Raw genomic sequence first — 13,632 nt, 5'->3', positions numbered from 1 at the left:
CCATGAACAAGTAAATAACACACACACACACACACACACACACACACACACACACACACACACACACACACACACACACACACACACACACACACACACACACACACACACACACACACACACACACACACACACACACACACACACACACACACACACACACACACACACACACACACACACACACACACACACACACACACACCTGTATGTAATGTAAATATGTGTAGGGGGGGGGGGGGGGGGTACAGTGGGTGGTCATTGAAATGTGTTCTGATAAATATGTTCTTCACAGAAAATGAGCCAAGGCCATTGAGTGTGGGTTTTAAAAAAAATGTGTCATATCATTTTTCTTTAGCTAATTAATGAAAACGGGTCCCACAGACCCGAATACCATACAAGGGTTAAATCAATCGTTCAAAATGCTCGTATGCCCATTTCTCTGGTTTATGTCTACATTTCCTCTGTCCTCACAAAATGATCAATACTGTAGTACAATTTCCAATAATGCATTTTTTTTTAACAAAACTATCCACCCTCACATGATTTCATTTACATACTGTAGACAGGATAGTGATTTTAAACATTTAAACACACCATCATCATTTAAGGTAGGTGAGGACAGTCCCACATTTAAAAATATGTTATATAAAGGACGTTCAAGAATGGAAAATACTGCATGAGATAATAAAACATATTATAAAGCAAACCACCATGCAATTACAGATTAATTTGCACTCATTGGTGTGTGAACATTTGATTGCCATTTGTATAATGCTTTTAAATATGTTATATGTGACTCTATATCAACTGTTGTGTGCTTCTTCAGATAAATGGAAGAGGAGAAACAAAAGCAAACATTCAGATGATATGGTACATCAAAGTAAAAATGTAGGTGAAATGTCACAAGCCAAAATAGTTAAATTATTCTTCCCTCATCATTGTCCTTAACGCCCCTGTGACACTCTTCCTCTGCGCTGTGTATTCAGTGTGAGTAATGTGCTGCTTAACACAAGAATGGATAGCAAAGGAAGACGATGTCAGTAGTTGGTGGCGAGAAGTGGTTTTTCATTGCTAGCTGTCATAACAGAAGTGTCTGGTCATGTATCTCTCTGACTTCATGCAGTGCATCACTCAAAGCACTGTAAACACACACTTGAGGAAACACACACAAAACTACTCTACAAATACAAGTAAACACGCTTTGGTAAGTGAACGCATTATATTCAGCAACACTTGTCACTCGCAACCTAATATTTTGCGATGAATACAGAGCAACACAGAGAGCTTGTGAACAAACAATGCAATACATCAATCAATCAATGTGTATTTATATAGCCCAATATCACAAATGTTACATTTGTCTCAGTGGACTTCACAGTTTGTACAGAATATCAGTATGACAATACGACACCCTCTGTCCTTAGACCCTCACATCGTACAAGGAACAACTTCCAGAGAAAAACCCCACAGTTTAAAGGGGAACATGGGAGAAACCTCAGGGAGAGCAACAGAGGAGGGATCCCTCTCCCAGGACGGACAGACGTACAATAGATGCCGTGCGTAAATCGAAGAGATAATACATTTTACAGCGTAGGTAGACCAAATGTTTGGAAATGCATGCGTCTATAATAAGAAGATGAATCCACCAGGATGTCAACAATCCTCTGGGAGCCATCAGGGAAGTAGTATGATGAGAGTCAGGCAGGACCACAGTGACAGGTTCAGCCACGACTCTAAGTCCAGGAGTCAAATCCAGAACTCAGGACAGAGGATCAAGGACACAGGATCCAGAACTCAGGACTAAGGATCCAGGACTCAGGATCCAGGACTCCGGATCCAGGATGTAGGATGCAGGATCCAGGACACATGATTCAGGATCCAGGACACAGGACCGCAGCAACAGGATCAGCCACGACTCAGGATCCCAGCGTAGATAGACACCAAAAAGAAATTTGGGGGAAGCTGGGTTATTCGGAACATGAGAGTACACAGGTACAGACAGACAGAAGGAAGAAGTAAGGTGTCCCCCGACAGTCTAAGCCTATAGTAGCAAAACTAACGTGTCTACGTACATGGACTCCCTTAGGATAGGTTGAGGGAAAAGGGTAGCAAGTAAGAAGTATGGAACAGAGGTGGAGAGGCACAACGTGCCTACGACGTACATGCACTCCCTTAGGATAGGGTGAGGGAAAAGAGTAGGAACTAAGATGTATGCGTCACATCTATACCATGAGCGCATTGCTCCTAAAAAGATTTGTTGGTACTGACACCAATCAACAGTTGAGCGTCGACTCGGCAGGGATCAAGGCACGTATATGCCTCTCCCTGCTTCCACCGTCTAATACATGTAGAACAAAACAAGGCACACACAGATGGAAAGATGGGAACCAAAAATATTAAAATGGAAAGACCTAGTGAGAGGTAACTGTTCCCAGAGTGGAAAACAAGTATTGTGGCGCTTTGAGAGGAAACCTCGATCAGGCTTTCTCCTTCAGTCTCTTCATATCCAACCCAGTCTCATAAAAAAACGTGTAATAACTACGTTGGTCCACAACGTAGGACGTAGTATTTCTACAAAAACGTCTCTGAAATTGTAAGATCCCTACGTTTTTTTTCACCATTCATTCCAATGGCTGGCGTCTATGTCACGTGATCTTCACATTTCTCCCTGCAGAAAAAAAAAACATGGCCGAACTTCATTTTATTCTCGGTGTAAAATGCCTATTTTAAAGTTAGTTTGGCCATTAAAATGCCTTTTGATGTCATTTGATGCGAGAAATACAGTATGAGTTGTTATTTCAGATTATGTGTGCAGTGGATATACATGATCTTTAGTTTGCTAGTTATTACGAAGATTACTTCAGGAAATTGTATCGATACAACGTTTTCATTGTTACCAAGGTGGTTGCTAGGGACGCTGCTATCGATATTATTTCTGTTATGTTGTGTAACTGTTTAATGTTGTTATCTTTATTGCTACCCCCTTCCCCATCAATGTATAGTGTTGGTCCACAGCGCAAACGTATTAGTAACAAAATCCGCATCTAAAATTGTGGCATAGATATGTTATTTTCAAATACCGGAAACAGACCGAAAACACTTTATTCCGAGTGTGCTTGCTTTTCTCTTTGGAGGTCATCACATAACGGCATTGTAATACACGGTTCGGCTGCATTAAATATTACATATCTGCCGTAGTTCTGTATTTATAGAGCCCTGATGAGAAGACTTCTAGACAAACATGAGGAACTGCCGCCAACACTGAAAATGTGACGTGGATCATAAATATATCAGCCATTAAACAACATCTTACATTTATTTTCACACAATACGTCTCCTTGCAGTATCAACACTAATTCGGCTGACTTTTATATTTGATCCAATTGGTGGATAGGCTGTATTTACACCATAAAGGTGGACAGCTGATATAAAGGGACACCTAGTGGTTAAATCATGTTATTGAATTTCATTATTTTTATTATTAGATATTAATAGGATCCCTATAAAGTATATTCATTACTCGTTATTCTCTACTAATAGTTCATTAAAGACTGTATATAATGACTATTTTGCACATCCCTTTCAAGATTTTCTAAGGTTTATTGACATATGATATACACAAACGGTGTAGTTATGCAATGAATGAAAAACGTTGTGTATACCACCTGCAATGTTACCTATGTTGAAGCACTTATTTTAACTGATAATATACATATGTATTATACTCTTATATAAGATGTATGTAGATAGTATAAGAAATGTGCAGAATAATAGTGGAGGTATACACACATATTGATAGATGTCTTGTAATGCACTGTTGAGGAACCTGCGACCAACGTTTTTCATCTCCGGCCTTGTCAGGTAGTGAACAATCAATAAATAAAGAACACAGAATTATTAAATATAAAACAGTATTTGTGTGATTATACTAAATGATTTACAAATAAACACCACTGCATATTTACAACTGTTACACATGCTGATGTAACGCAAATGTTTCCAACTTGAGATCAATAAAGTATATCTTATCTTAAGATGATCGATGGCTACTGCCATATTTGCAAAATGTGCCTCTGAACCTTGACAAGTGCATGTTTCAGGCTTATCAATTAACAACAGGAAGGGTCACAGACATAAGACCAGCTGTTAAATAAAGCTCTTCTGACCTGAGCTGGCATGTGTGTATATTAATGCTGGGCACAAGCAATTTTCACCCATTTATTAATTATATGTTTTAAATTTGAGTGTTTCCTATCCCCTAAACCTCCAGGGATGTACACAGTTTAATACTGGCCACTTCTTGTTATGGGAAATACGAAAACATCTTTTAAAACTACAACTCCCAGTAGAGACGTGCCATAGAACATGTTGCGAAACACACAATAGCCAGCATGTGTAGTTCTGGAGACGGGGTGGGGGAGGGGGGGACGGGGTGGACCCGTTCAAATCCAGTTGTACAGTCTGCCGTGGTTCCATCCCATTTCAAGTGCTGTTCGACGCTCGGCACACTCTCCAATCACAGAGCTTGAGGACTATCACGGGGTTTGTCAAGCGAAGCGGAGAGAATACTTACTTCCGGGTGTAATATTCTGTAAAGCAAATGAGCTGCTCCGACCCTCGGTCCTGACGGACTCCAACTTGTGTTTATTAATCAAACAAATAAATAAACACAAGGATAATTATGTGTTATTGTTGAGTAAATGGAGAATTGCACAGGGGAAAATAACGTAGGCTATGCCACAATTTTAGATGCGGATTTTGTTAAACTATTTAATGCAGCCGAACCGTGTATTACAATTCCGTTATGTGATGACCTCCAAAGAGAAAAGCAAGCACACTCAGAATAAAGTGTTTTCGGTCTGTTTCCGGTATTTGAAAATAACATATCTATGCCACAATTTTAGATGCGGATTTTGTTAAACTAATACGTTTGCGCTGTGGACCAACACTATACACTGACGGGGAAGGGGGTAGCAATAAAGATAACACCATTAAACAGTTACACAACATAACAGAAATAATATCGATAGCAGCGTCCCTAGCAACCACCTTGGTAACAATGAAAACGTTGTATCGACACAATTTCCTGAAGTAATCTTCGTAATAACTAGCAAACTAAAGATCATGTACATCCACTGCACACATAATCTGAAATAACAACTCATATTTCTCGCATCAAATGACATCAAAAGGCATTTTAATGGCCAAACTAACTTTAAAATAGGCATTTTACACCGAGAATAAAACGAAGTTCGGCCATGTTTTTTTTTTCTGCAGGGAGAAATGTGAAGATCACGTGACATGGACGCCAGCCATTGGAATGAATGGTGAAAAACAATGTAGGGATCTTACAATTTCAGAGGCGTTTTTGTAGAAATACTACGTCCTACGTTGTGGACCAACGTAGTTATTACACATTTTTTTGTGAGACTGGGTTGTCATATCCCCTTCACACCACCTGACATCTACCCTACTTTAACTTTTTACCCACTGTCCTTTATTCCCAAATCTCAGTCCAACAGCAATTGCATTCTCATTTGAATCCATAAGCCTTCTCCAAGTGAAAACGTTTAAACTCGACAAATAATAGCAGTTACCGGAAGCCAGTGAAGGGAGCGGAGGAGCGGCGTGGTGTGGGAGAATTTAGGAAGGTTGAAGACCAGGCGAACGGCTGCATTCTAGATGAGCTGCAGAGGTCGGATGGCACATGCAGGTAGACCAGCCAGATGGGAGTTGCAGTAGTCTAGGCGTGAGATGACGAGAGCCTGGGCCAGAACCTGTGTCGCTTTCTGGGTCAGGTGGTGACGTATCCTCCCCAATATAAATGAATAGGGGGAAATACGTAGTATATATACACGTTCTCCTGGAGAGACCTCAAATAATCTTCGTAATATCTATCAAACTACAGATCCTACCCACGGGTCGTACATTCTAAAAGTACAATACACACTTCTCGCTAGAAATGTAATCAAAAAGCATTTTAACGGCCAAACTATCCTACATTTTAGGATTTTCCGGATAGGGTTATTTGTGAATAACGACCCTCCGGTGCGTTTGCAGTCAACAGGAGCATCAGCCCATAAATTGTTGTTTCTTACACGACCACTAGAGGAGCTAAACCTTAACTTTATTGGTCGTGATAAGCTGTTGAACAATCGACCTAGTTGGTCGTATGAATTGGAGGACTTGTTGCTTAATTAAGCCATAGTTTGTATTTGAATGCATATTATATGAATGTCAGTTTCATTAAAGGAATGTATGTTTGGGCCTAAATATGGATTCTGGATGTCAATTTGATTTGCCATGTTTGTGAGTATGTATCTGTCTTTTTTTTCTTATTATTGTATTGTTTTAGCAAGGGTGGATGGGATTCCACCTCTGTGTGTACGCGCACGTTTTATGGGTGTAATGCAGTTTAGCGTTTATTGATTCGGACTCAGCCCTGACTCACAGCTATCGGTCTCTTCCCCACGTCGACCCGTATCGACCAGATTAATTCCGATGGACAATAAAACGTAAACGGCTCCACTGATCACCACTCCAAGACTCTAAACTGATTGTACGGCACCATTAGTAAGGGGGAGGCGGAGGAATAGAGGAATGGTAGAAAGAGAAGAGAAGGGAGCAGTATGAAGAAGCAAATTGTGATCCAATCCAATTCAGATGGTGACAACAAGGATGAATACTGATAGTAAAAGCTTGTCTTTTTTCCTGATTACTACTCCAAGAGTTTAAGCTCATCATCTTGCTCTGTTAAGACGTGTATGTGTGAATCTGTGAGGTTTAGTACAGTAATGGACGCAGGGCTATAAAGGAGGAGATGAAAGTAAGGAAGGAAGGGCACTGTGATAAAATATGTAACAGCCTTATCCCAGCTGCTCGACAGTTTAAAATCCCGCAAAAATGGAGAGATGAATGAATATTAAGTGGAACGAGAAGAGACGCAGGTGGTGGAAATAAGGGGGAATTCCAATGAATGTGCTCGATTATTGAACTAGAGACGAGGATGGAGGGAAGATGGGATGTTAAGGACGTTGAAGACGAGCAGTGATGAAACATTGAACACCCTTACACCATCAGTGGAAACTGAAAACTGATTATTAATGGGAGGAAAGACGGAGAGTCGGTGAAAGGGGAGGAAGAATGGTGCAGAGAAAGACATACAAGGTTGAAACGAGGGAGTATATACTGATAAGGTTTAAATGGATGTATTCCTATGGGAGGAAGCACACCAAGGGAGAGAAAAGTCCAAGAAGTAAAGAGAGTTAATGTTATCATTTGGCGACTAATTCTACAAAATTATGCAGGGGAATTGTATTCAGTCCAGTCAACACTGAACTACTTAAAGTACATTTTTGAGCTCTTGATTTACACATTTAGACTACACAGAGCATGTTACTTACTGTGGTTATGACTAAACTTTAAAATATGAGCTTTAGGATTAATGTAACCTTCATGTCAGACAGGTTATTAGACATGAGTAGTTGTCATAGGGAGCAAATGGCTATACCTTATTATCGAATCAATAAGTTGTTATCACCTGTTGGTAAGATTGATCATCACATGAAGACTAAAGTTCTTAGGTGTGACTAGCTTTGACTCGTGTTTGTGTCCCTTGTTATTGATAACAACTAATAATTGCATTTACATTTTTGATTCTGTTCCTTAAGCCTGCAGAAATGGACTTTGTGGTCACTTGAGGCAGTCAAATCAACAAACATTGACACCTTTTTAAGTTGGTATGGTGAACTTGTTAGGTAACAGTTTCCTGTTTTGACTTCCGGCAGAAACAACAGAGACATTTTATTATTATTTATTTAAGAGTTTCTTCATATTTTAGGGACATTTGACAACGGTAAGTTCAGTATTTACTATTTTTTTGCTTTGTTTTTGGTCTCCTCCAGCACCTGATATATACACCTATACTCTTTAGCCATTGGGTTCTTAGCCCAGTGATGAATACTACTGATTGGAGATCCTTGGAGCATCTGATCTTCAATTAAATATCTCAACAATTATAGTGTGACCTACAATTAAAGTTGTTAAAGCAATTGTTGTTGTACTGTTGCTTTTAATGCCTAGTTGTTGGCTCACAAAATGTACTGAATAATGCTAACATTGCATTTCCACAGCTGTTACTACAGTAAGAGCGAACATGAGGACAGATTGGTTGTGAGGAATTAAAGGTGAAAGAAGAAAACGAATGGCATGCTATTCAAGATGCTTCTAGTTATATAAACAAACACATAATAAAAGCAGAGGAAAATAGAAACTTTGGAGGACTTAAATAAGGCAAAGGGTTCAAAGAGGTGAAAACATTCAGCAAGACAAACTGAGATACACCTGGGAGGGAACTGAGGGGAAAATGGTACCATTAAAAAGGCTTTACTCATCTTCTCATGAATTACACCGGATTGTTATTGGCAGAGAAAAGGTGTTAGAGTCAAGTAACAAGGGAGATGAGAGGGTGGAACAAAAGAATGAGATGATAATAGAATGAGATGGACCCGGAGGGTAAAATAAAGATGTTGCACAGTAATCATATTAAACAGCCTCGTGTTGAGATGGATGAAGTGGAGTACAAGGGGTTGAGGTGGAAATGGAAGGGTAGAATGGGAAAAAAAGAGAATGACAAAAACAATGAGGGGTGGTAAGGTTATAATAATACATTTGAAATGGTTTTACTTGCAAGGTCAGGAGGCTAAATGGTTTCCCTGCTGTATTGCATGGCAACAGACTTAAGGAAGGAAAAGGAAAGAAATAGGGGTGAGAAAGATGTGACAGAGTTGAATTATATAAGAAGGAGCAGCTTTTAAAATGCGAACCTTTTGTACTTACTGAATATCTTTATGGACAATAATGGGCAGAGGCTGGTACTCATGAAGATTACATCACATCAGCCATGCAGTCATACATGATGGATGCTATCACTGACGCATTGAAGTAATTGGCGTTACCAACGACTGATGACATATTAGCAACTTGAAGCAAATCTCATGGTATCTAATGTAATAAAATTATTGAGTGAACCAGTGCAACTAAAAAAAGACTGTCGTTTGTACACATTTGTGATTAAGCAATCAATCAAAGGATTTTCAACTAAATATCTCTGGGTTGTAGACTTTTGATGGATCAATCAAGACATTAGAAAATGTCCATTTGGGCTACGGGAAATTTGTCGGAAACATTTAATTGAAAAAGGACTTAAACTGAATATCTCTGGGTTGTAGACTTTTGGTGAGAAAAACAAGGAATTAGAAAAATCTCCATGAAAGTTGATTGAAAGAATACCTCAGGAGCATGATCTTAAAAAGCAGCCATTATCTGCAGCCATAGTTTAAAGTATGTTCTGTGCTAGATGTAGACAAAGGAAGGAAAGGGACAATACAAGGGGGAAACAGTTGGAGAGAATGGGATGGAAGGAATGATGCGAGGTAGAGAGGTTAGTGGGAGTGACTTTGGTTTAGAGCTGGAAAATAAATGAGAAAGTCCATTGTAGTTTTATAAGCAACCTGGCTCGCCTCCGCGGAATTTACTTGCCCCCTTTCATGAATAATACACTTTTATTGGGGGACGCCTCATAAAACTCCTTCACAGAAAGAAATTCATGAAGGGAGAAATTGATAAAGTGAGAAAATGAGAGTGTGTTTGTTTCTCAACCTGTGTGAGGACCAAGTAATGAGAAACAACGTAAGCGTGTGTATGTGTGAGTTTGTGTTGCTGCTTGTGTGGGGACCACGTTTTGAGAAACAATGTTGGCTTTTGTGTGCGTGCGTGCATGAGTGCGTTTGTGTGTCCTTGCATGTTCGTCACTGGCTAACATCAGCAGACGTGTTGAGCAAGTCCCATATGCCAATGTGACATCTCTGTGTTAATGAACTTGAATCAGCATGATGAAGCCAATGGCTAACTTATGACTGACGTGTGTTTGTGTGTCTGTGTCGGGGAATGTGTGAGTGAATGAGAGAGTGAATGGGCAAAACTAGAGGCAAGTATTCATTAAGATAAACATCACATCAACCATGCAGTCATACGTGATGGATGCTATGAATGATGCATTCCAATAATTGCCATTACCGACAACTGATTATTGGCAACTTAAAGCAAATCTCATAGTGTCTAATTAAATAAGTCAGTCATTCGTACACATTTTCTATTGAGCGACATGTATTTTGCCTGCTGTAAAATATTGATATGAAATAATCTAATCAATTCAAATTAGATTTGAAAATAAGAATTAATTGCACTTCAGTCAGACAACTCACGTGTTCCTTTAACATGTTTATTAGAAGCATCATATAGTTGAGTTTGGCGACTAGGCTCGGGCATCATCACTCCATAGATATACATAGCACGATGAGTGATGATTAAATAACTAACCCCCGAGCCTACAGGTGGAAGCTGGGGTGGTGGTGGGGCAGGCAAGCAGCAGCAACATGAAACACAGCAGCACGAACATGAACGCAGCAATAGCAAATGAACGCAGCAATAGCAAGTGAACGCAGCAAGCAGCAGCGACGTAGCTGCAGCAATAGCAGCAGCAAGCAATGCATGGAGAGAGATCTGGCAGGTTAAATAGAGCGGCATATTAAGGAGACTCTGTTTGGTTGGTTGTAGAGCGGCAAGGGGGCGTTATGTATGAATGCAGCATAAGTGCTCGAGTTGACTGCCTGAACTAGCTCGCAGGCTTCGCCCCATTTGTGCACAGTTTGGCTAGAGGCAACGCTTATGTAACTTTAGAGCTTTATTCATAGCAGTCAGAGTTGACCCTCATGCTCTGTTAGCACACTGCAAGACAGATAATAAAAAGATACTGCAACACAAATGTAACAAAGTTTACTGATATGTTCACATTAAGTACTGTACTTCCGCTCCGAAAGCCTTTTGAGACTCCTTTCACATCCTCATTTGTGTTTCCACGTGACAAGTAAGGAAAAAGCTACTTCTGTCACAGTTTGCTTTCTGACTCACCTATTTTCTGCATTAAACTTTCCTTAGTCACCTGGTAGTCACACCCTGTCTCTCTCTCACTCTGTTGCACCCATCAGCTCCATTAGTATTTAGGCCCACTTCACTTTCATCTCAGTGCCAGATCGTACTTTGCAGCATGCCAGTCTTTCCCGCATTACCCTTCAGATTGCTCTCCCGGTTTCGACCCTGCCTGTCCCTGACCAGCCTGCCTCGCCTGCTCCCTGACCCGTGCTGTACCTGCGACTCCCGTCCTGCTTTCTCCTGGAACCCTCGCCTGTCCCCGACCAGCCCTTTGCCTACTATCTGCCGTTTTGTCTCCTACCAGCCTATTGCCATCAATAAAGCTGATTACCGACTATCCCTGGTTTCCCGTGTTCTGCACTTTGGTCCTCAGCTCGTTTGTGACAGAACGATCTGGCCAGAAATGGACCAAGCAAACACCGGGTCTCCTAGAGACCGCTTTGAAAGGGTTGAGGATGCCATCCAAAGACAGGAGGTCACGATAGCTACCTTAGCTACCGAGACCCACCAGACAACCTCAACCCAGGGACAAATGCTGGATTACCTTACCTCCCAGATGCAACAGATGGGCGCCACGGTACAACAGCTAACTGCTACCATGGCTGCTACCGCCCCTCCGCCCGCAGCTCCGATGCCCGCTCCAGCCCCGGGCCCGACGGGATACGCTCCGGAGCCTCGTGTGGGAACGCCGGAACGCTACGCTGGTGAGCCGGAGGGATGCAGTCCTTTTCTCACAAACTGTTCCATATTGTTTTCACTGCAGCCCCACACCTTCGCCTCCGAGGCGGCTCGTGTAGCTTTCACCGTTAATCATCTGACGGGAAGAGCCCGGTTATGGGGAACTGCAGAGTGGGAGCAGCAGACGTCAGCCTGCGCCTCTTTTGCTGCATTTTCCGCGGAGATGCGGAAGGTGTTCGGTTCTGTTCGTCTGGGTCCCGACGCTGCCGGGGGTCTGCTGAGTTTGAGCCGCTGCTCGCGACAACAACTTCCGGTTTCTGGGAGATTTCGACTTCCGGTTTCGGCGGAGAATTCCCATTCCTACTCTGACTCACGGTACGGGGAGGCCGAGCCCATGCAAGTTGGTCGTACCAGTCTTACCTCTGAGGAGAGGGAGTTACGTCGAAGAGGTAATCTTTGCCTTTACTGTGGTCAGGCTGGACATATGGTTTCCCGTTGTCCGGTAAAAGGCAGAGCTCATCAGTAATGGGGAGTATACTGGTGGGCCAAACCTCTGAGCTGATCCCCAATCTAAGACCCTTGTGCCATGCTCAACTCCTCCTGACAGGCAAATCTCAGGCTCTGGCTGTTTTTATCGACTCCGGATCAGATGTCAGCATCATTGACGAGGAGCTCGCACTACAGCTGGGCATCCAACAGGTTCGGTTGCTCCAGCCGGTACCGGCTAATGCTTTGGATGGTCACCTACTGGGAACAGTGACACACCAGACGACGCCGGTACATATGCTCATGTCGGGGAACCACCATGAGACAATCCAGTTTCATGTGCTACGGTCCCCCCAAATCCCTCTGATTTTGGGCTATCCGTGGCTCAAACATTGACTGGGCAACTGGGTCTATCTTAGGTTGGAGTTCCTCCTGTCATCAGGTTTGCCTCAAGCAGGCTTCCGCACCTCAACTATCTGTGGATATGAACCTGGTTCCGGATGTTACTGGGGTTCCGGCAGAATATTTGGACTTTAAGGAGGTTTTTAGCAAGGCTAAGGCGACATCTCTCCCACCTCATCGGCCCTATGACTGGGCCATTGAGCTACATCCAGGAGCAGTTCCACCCAAGGCCCGGTTGTACTCGCTTTCGGCACCAGAGAGGAAGTCCATGGAGACTTACATCAATGACTCTCTGGCTGCAGGAATTATTCGTCCTTCCACATCACCCGCAGGAGCAGGTTTTTTTTTTGTGGCGAAGAAGGACAAGACCCTGAGACCCTGCAGTGACTATCAGGGCCTGAACGACGTCACGGTGAATAATCGTTATCCATTGCCACTCATCTCGTCAGCATTCGAGTTACTACAGGGGGCTACAATCTTCACTAAGCTGGATCTACGAAACGCGTATCACCTGGTACGAATCCGTGAGGGGGACAAATGGAAGACCGCCTTCAACACCTCTTCAGGACATTACGAGTACCTGGTGATGCCATTTGGACTTACCAATGCCCCTGAAGTTTTCCAAGCATTGGTGAACGACGTACTCCGGGACATGTTGGATCGTTATGTTTTTGTTTATCTGGATGACATTTTGATCTTTTCAAGGAACCTCAAGGAACACGTCCATCATGTCCAGACGGTCCTCCAGAGACTTCTGGAGAACTCACTGTTCGTCAAGACGGAGAAGTGCGAGTTTCACACTTCCTCGGTCGCCTTTCTCGGCTACATCGTGGGTCAAGGAAGTGTGGAGATGGATCCTTCTAAGGTTTCTGCGGTTACTTCGTGGCGGGTTCCTGATTCCCGGAAGGAGCTGCAGCGTTTCCTGGGATTCGCCAACTTTTACAGACGGTTCATCCGTGGCTACAGCACCGTGGCCGCCCCGCTCACCGCCCTGACCTCGTCCAAGGTGACGTTCCGATGGTCCCCTGCAGCCGAGGAGGCTTTTCAGGACCTCAAGGGCCGGTTTACATC

This window comes from Pseudochaenichthys georgianus, chromosome 12, assembly GCF_902827115.2.
Source record: "Pseudochaenichthys georgianus chromosome 12, fPseGeo1.2, whole genome shotgun sequence".
NCBI lineage: Eukaryota > Metazoa > Chordata > Actinopteri > Perciformes > Channichthyidae > Pseudochaenichthys > Pseudochaenichthys georgianus.
Note: the sequence above shows the minus strand (reverse complement) of the source record.